The following is a 7,500-nucleotide window of genomic DNA, read 5'->3' on the forward strand; positions in this document are numbered from 1 at the left end:
AACGTAAATCCATAACAAGAACACTTCCACATCTCGAATTAAGTTGTATTTTTATAGCCACTACTCGCGTTGGTTTGTCATCCCCTTTTTTCTTAAATGACATCACTTTATTAACAAAATATTTAAAAGAAAAACACACCTAAAGCTTGATATTCCTCGGGCAACAGGTGATCACACGAAAGCAATACGTAGATGTCACACCGTCCGCCGCCAAAAGAGCCAAAAGGGGCATCGCTGTAAGCTCATCCGGGGGAGGGGAGGGAGGGGAGATGGAGGGAGGGAGGGGAGATGGAGGGAAAGGGGGGAAGGAGGAGGGAGGGTACTTAATTCGAAGGACCTGCCTCTTCCTTCCTCCTCCTCCTTTCCTCCTCCTCCTCTTCTCCCAGCCCCCTAGCCCCCACCTGTTCGCTAAAAGTTCAAGGCAGAAGGAAATGTTGCGCCCTATTTTTTTTTCTCTCTCTATTTATCTCTCTCTCTCTGTCTCTCTCTACCTGTCTATTTATCTATCTATCTATCCCTATAAAGTATACTCCCCCTCTCTCTAAATCTAAATCTATCACATGTCTATCTCTACATCCTCACTCACTCTCTCTCTCTTATTCTCTCTCTCTCTCTCTCTGTCTCTCTCTCTCTCTCTCTCTCTCTCTCCCTCTCTCTCTCTCTCTCTCTCTCTCTCTCTCTCTCTCTCTCTCTCTCTCTCTCTCTGTCTGTCTGTAAATGTCTGTCTGTCTCTCTCTCTCTCTCTCTCTCTCTCTCTCTACTGCTCTCTCTCTCTCTCTCTCTCTCTCTCTCTCTCTCTCTCTCTCTCTCTCTCTCTCTCCCACTCGTTCTCATATAAAAGCCTCTCTCCCCCTTCCATCTGCTCCCTCTCCCCTCCCTCCCTCTCCCACCTCACTCCCTCTCCATCCCTCCCTTCCTTCTCCCTCTCCCTTTCCCAGTCCCTGCCTCTCTCCTCTCCCTTTCTCACTCCACTCCCCTTGCTTACCTCCCTCCTTCCACTTCCTCCCTCTCCTTCCCCACTCCCTCCCTCCCTCTCCCTCCTTCCTCTCCCTCCCTCTCCTCTCATCCCCAACCTGAAAGGCCTCTCCCTCTCCCTCCCACTCCTTCCATATCCCTCCCACCCTCCCTCCACTCTCTCTCACCCCCTCTCTCTCTCTCTCTCTCTCTCTCCCACACCTCGAACTCTCCTCTCCTCCCTTCCTTCTCTCCCTCTCCCTCCCACTCCCTCTCTCCCACTTTCTCCCACTCTCCGTCCCTCAACTTCCTTCTCCCTCTCCCTTTCCCAGTCCCACTCCCTCTCCCTCTCCCTTTCTCACTCACTCCCCCTTCCTCCCTCCTTTCCCTTCCTCCCTCCCTCCCCCTTCCTCCCTCCTCTCCTCCTCCTTCCCTCCTCCCTCCCTCTCTCACCCCCAACCTGAAGAAAGGCCCCTCTCCCTCCTTCCCTCCCTCCTTCCCTCCCCCTCTCCCCCACCCACTCCTCCCACTCCCTCCCCTTCCTCCCTCCTTCTCCCTCTCCTCTCCTTCCCTCCTTCCCTCATCCACTCCTTCCCTCTCACCCCCCACCCTCAAAGGCCCATCTCCCTCTCCCTCCCCTCTCCTCCCCTACCCACTCCCTCCCCCTTCCTCCATCCCACTCCTCTCTCCCTCCTTCCCTCCCCTCCCTCCCTCCACTCTCTCTCTTCCCCCCCCCCTCAAAAGGCCTCTCTCTACTGCCTCCTCCTCTCCCTCCCCCTCCTTCACCCATATTCATCCCTCTCCCCTCTCAAAGGCCTCCTCCACCTCTCCTTCCCTCCCTCTCTCCCTCCCTTCCCTTCCTTCTCTCCACTCCCTTCTCCCTCTCCCTCATAGCTTCACTCCTTCTCCTCCCTCCTTACCCTCTCCTCCCCCCCCTCAAAGGCCTCTCCCTATCCCTCCCTCCTTCCCTCTCTATCCCCCCCTCAAAGGCCTCTCCCTCTCCCTCTGCCTCCCTCTCCTCCCCCTCCCCCCCCCAAAGGCCCCTCGATTCCCCCTCCTCCTCACGGCTCCATCCATCGGCGGGTCAATCACATCGATCGCCCCGCATTACACGCTTCCGCCGAGATCCGTGATTGATCGGTGGCATCTGCGTCGGCGGAAGGGGCGCTGGGTCTCATCAGCTGATTGTGCGTTCGTCAGGGCGGCCTAAGTGACAGGTGATCGAGTAAGTGAAACTAGTGGGGCATTTTTTTTTTTTTTTTTTTTTTTCCTTTTCATTTTCCTCTTCCTTGGCTTTCTTTTTCTTCCTGTTCCACTTCCTCTCTCCTCCTCCAACTTCTTCGTCGTCTATTTCTCCTATTTCTTTTTCAAAAATTCTTCTTTTTCTTCTTCCTCTCCTACATATTTTTTCTTTTTCTTCTTCTTCTTTCTCCTCCTCCTCTCCTTCCTCCCTCTTATCTTCTTTTATTTCATCTTTTTCTTCTACTTTTTCTTCTTCCAATTCTTCTTCTTCGTCTTCTTCTTCTTCTTCTTCTTCCTCTATTTATTGTTATTACAACGTCATTTACGGTTCAAAAATTGATAACAAACTTATTCGCTCCATGGGGGGAATTCTGTTCAATCTGAAAGGCTTAAATTATACAAACTTTTGCCACGTACTTGAAGAAAAATGTTGCTATATTTAAGTTCTAAAAGTCTGTGATTTGCCAGGTTACTCGTAAAAATAATGTTTATTTTATTTATTACTTCATGTTAGGTGTATTATACTATGAATATGAAATAGAAGTTTATGTAAGTATCATATAAGTTCTATCAGGTCAAAAATTTATTCATTAGTTCATGTTAAATGTATCATACTGTGAATATGAAACAGAATTTTATGTATGCAAACTTCCTCATCACAAAATAAAATTCAATATATAGCGAATTCCAAACGCCGAAAAAAGACATAGAAATATTTTTTGTGCAATCTTACCAACTTACTCACATTCCTTACATGACGTCACGGGCTGCTATTCGCACAACGCAAAAGTCAACCTCAATCTGTTTTCATTCATATTTTTTTCCCGGGTGTCTTGTTACACATCTTTTGGGGTTGTTAGTCCGTGTGTTTTATGGAAATAGAGGTATTTTATGATGTTACAAGAGGAAAGGAGGCTTGTTAAGAAGAGGGGTATGGTAATAAAGCTTCTAGTTAACAAGGGTCGAGAATGCCAGGTAAAGGAAAGGGAAGAGAGAGAGAGAGAGAGAGAGAGAGAGAGAGAGAGAGAGAGAGAGAGAGAGAGAGAGAGAGAGAGAGAGAGAGAGGGAAGAAGAGAGAGGGGGAGGGAGAAGAAGAAGAAGAAGAAGAAGAGAGAGAAGAGAGAGAGAGAGAGCAAGAGATGAGAGAGAGAGAGAGGAGAGAGAGAGAGAGAGAGAGAGAGAGAGAGGAGAGAGGAGAGGGAGTAGAGAGAGAGACAGAGAGACAGAGAGAGAGAGAGAGAGAGAGAGAGAGAGAGAAAGTGAGAGAGAGAGAGAGAGAGAGAGAGAAAGAGAGAGAGAGAGAGAGAGAGAGAGAGAGAGAGAGACAGAGAGAGAGAGCGAGAGAGAGAGAGAGAAAAAGATAAATAGAGAGAGAGAGAGAGAAAGAGAGAAAGATAAATAGAGAGAGGGAGAGAAGAATAAATAGAGAAGGGAGAGAGAGAGAGAAGAGACAGACAGACAGAGACTGAGGCAGAAAGGAGGGGATGAGATGGAAGGAGAGAGAAAAGAAGGAGTCAGAGAGAAAGAGGAGGAGAGAGAGAGAGAGAAAGGGGGAGGGAAAGAGAGAGATGGGATGATAGAGAGAGATGGGATGATCAGAGAAGAGGGGAGAGAGAGAAGTTGGGGAGCAGAGAGGAGAACAGGCAGAGAGGAGAGAGAGAGAGAGAGAGAGAGAGAGAGAGAGAGAGAGAGAGAGAGAGAGAGAGAGAGAGAGACTGGGATGATAAAAGTAATGATAATGATAATGATAATGACGACGACAATGGCAATAAAGGTATTAGTAATAATAACAATAGTAATAACGATAATAATAAAAATGATAATAATAATGATAATGATGATAGTAATACTACTGCTGGTACTACTAATAATAATGATAATAGTAATAAAAATGATAATATAATGATAGTAATGATAATAATGATGATTACAAAAATTATGATAATGATAATAGCAACAATGAAAACTAATGACAATGATAATGATGATAAGAATGACAGTAATAATGATAGTAATAACAATAATGCTAGTAGTAGTAACAATAAAAATGATAGTATCAATGATATCAATAACAACAACATCAGCAACAACAATGATAATGATAAAAACAATAATAATGATGATAACACTCATAATAATAGTAATAATAATAACGATAACAATAACACTAACGATAATAATTCCCCTCCACTCGCCCTCAAAACCATTATAACTACAGTCATTAGCCTCCAACACAAGACAAGATAATTCTACTCTCCTCTCCCCACCCCCCCACCCTTACCCCCTCTACCCCCACCCCAAAAAAGACAGAAAAAAAGATATATTCCATGTAAAGACCGCATAAGTTAAACCCCAAGTTAGTAAATGGTTAGTTCAGCAACGTCCGCCCAGACCCCGGCTATCATTTAATATTCCAAGTGGTTCGAGGGGCTATAAATTATATCGCAGGCCTAAGCTATAGACCTACATAGGCCTCTAGACTTTAGACCTAGGCTCGCTCGGTCGATCTGGGTCCTTATCTCGGGCTTCATCTCGGGCGTGCGGGAACGTCTTCAAGGGCTGGGCCGCGTATCCTGCCCGCCCGTCACGCGACTGGTAGGCCTATGCTTGGGGGGCGGACTGGGGTTTGGTTGGGGTCGGATTGGGGTCTGATTGGGGTTTGGTTGAGGTTTGATTGGGGTCTGATTGGGGTTTGGTTGGGGTGGGATTAGGGTTTGGTTGGGGGTGTTGCTGGGGTCTGATTGGGGTGGGATTGAGGTCTGATTGCGGTTTGGTTGGGGTCTAATTGGGTTGGGATTGAGGTCTAATCGGGGTGTGGCTGGGGTCTGATTGGGGTGTGGTTGGCGTGGGATTGGGGTCTGGGGTTTGGTTAGGGTCTGATTGGGGTTAGCTTTGGGGTCTGATTAAAGTACCTGATTGGGTGTCTGCTTGGGGTTTGCCTGGGGTCTGTTTGGGGTTTGTTTGGAGTCTAATTATAGAATCTGTTCGGGGTCTGCTTGGGGTCTCCTTGAGGTAGGACTAGGCTTTGTTATGACTGCTTTTTTATCATTATTATCATTCTTTTTGGGATTCTAGTCATCGACATCATTACAAACATAATTTGTATAATCATTATCATAACTATCATTAAATAGAATTATTGCCATAGATATTATTATTGTGGCGATTTTATTGTTGTTTTCAGAACAATTGTAGCATCATTATAGTAGATTCTGTCACTTGCATTTACCATTGTGCTTTCCTAATGACATTTTTCTCTCATATAAAGAGAGATGGCAGAAGTACGAATAATGCTAAAGTAAGAAGAGGAAGAAGGAGTAGGAGGAGGAGAAGAAGATGAAGAAAAGAAAAAGAAAAAAAAGAAGTAAAATAAGTAAAAATAGAAATAAGAAGTACATAAAGTGAAAGAAAACAGAAAAAAGAAGAAAAAAACAATTGAAAAAAAAAAACGAAATGCAGATAGGCACAGACTCCCCCCCCCCTCCATCCCTCCATCCCACCTCCCACAAAGAGATGTTGGGCGACAGACAAACAGACGTACTTAATATCCTTCAACAGCCTCGCCTTCCCCGCCATAATTATAGGCCTACAACCCCACATCCTACACCGTATTATAAAGCCCAAAGTATAATTGCACCGCCCACTGGTTCGCCGGTTCCCTATGACGAATTATATATTAAATCATTGTTGGTGGGAAATGGGCATGGTTCGGTAATTCAACGTATGTGCGCGGGTATGACTAACCTATATTTGGATTTGATGAATGGGTTGGAAATGGTGGGGTGGTATAATGATGGTGATGGTGGTGTGATGGTGGTGAAGGTGATGGTGGTGAAGGTGGTGGTGGTGTAATGATGGTGATGGTGGTGTGATGGTGATGGTGGTGAAGGTGGTGTAATGATGGTGAAGGTGATGGTGGTGTAATGATGGTGAAGGTGATGGTGGTGTGGTGAAGGTGAAGGTGATGGTGTGATGATGAAAATGATGGTGTAATGATGGTGAAGGTGATGGTGGTGTGGTGAAGGTGATGGTGTGATGATGAAGGTGATGGTGTGATGATGAAGGTGATGGTGGTATAATGATGAGAGTGATGGTGGGATACTGCTAATGGTGATGGAGGTATCATAGTGATGGTGAAGGGGAGGGTAATATAATGATGGGATAGTGACAATTTCTTATTGTGAGACAGGTAATGACAATGGCAGTTTTGATGATGCACTTGCGAATCTCATTAGAAGTTCAACTGAAAGGTATATAGACATTTTCTCAGAGAATTGACAGCGCAAGATTGAAAGACAGGGAGTGACAGAGAGAGAGAGAGAGACAGACACACAGACGGATAGTGACAGAGGAGAGAGAGAGAGAGAGAGAGAGAGAGAGAGAGAGAGAGAGAGAGAGAGAGAGAGTGCAAGAGAGATATAGAGACACAGAAGGAGAAACAGAGAGAACGAGAGATAGAGAGATAAAGAAAAAAACACGAGAGAGTCAGAAAGCTATAGAAAGACAGAGAAAGAGGAATAGAGACAGAGGGAAAGATAAAGAGAGATAAAGGAGAAACAGAGAGCGAAAGAGATTAAGAAGGAAAAAACAGAGATCCAGAGAATTACAAAGAAACCGAAAAAGAAACAACAGAGAAAACGAGAGAGAGAAATGAAACACACACGCCAAAATAAACACCTACCTCCACCCCCCGACCCCACCCAACCCCCCCCAACCACCCCGCCACCCCCCCCCCCACCCCCCCCAACCCCCCTCCAGCCACCCCCTCTCCCCCTCCCCACCCCGAAGGCAAAACAAAACGAGCGATCCGTTTAGCAAAAGAGCATCGGCCAGAATAAATTACGAGTTCTGAAAGATGACTTGTAATGCTAGTTAGCCTACCTATGACTTCCTGTGGCCTTGTTTCGTTGGTCTGTTGGCCCCGCCCACTGTGATTGGTCAGTGGGTGTGATAGGCCTGTGGGCACACTTGCCGGGGATGGGGCGGGGGGGCAGCGTCGATTGGGGGGAGGGGAGAGGGGTGGGGGAGAGGGGGCATGTGAGGAGGCATAAGGGAGGGTAGCGTCGGTAGGAGAGGAGGGGGTTGCGTTGCGGGGGGGAGGGGGGGGAGCTAGTAAGTTAATAGGAACATGAAGATAATGCAAAATTAATAGAATATATACGGTAGTAATGATGATTGTGGAAATAATGTAAATACAGTACTGTTAGCGTTAGCGATGGTGACCTTCAGATGGTAATGATAACAACAGTGATGATAATGCTGTCAGGAATGATTGATAACGTTGATTACGATGGAGATAAAAGT

Source organism: Penaeus vannamei, chromosome 35 (assembly GCF_042767895.1).
Source record: "Penaeus vannamei isolate JL-2024 chromosome 35, ASM4276789v1, whole genome shotgun sequence".
NCBI classification, from domain to species: Eukaryota; Metazoa; Arthropoda; class Malacostraca; order Decapoda; family Penaeidae; genus Penaeus; species Penaeus vannamei.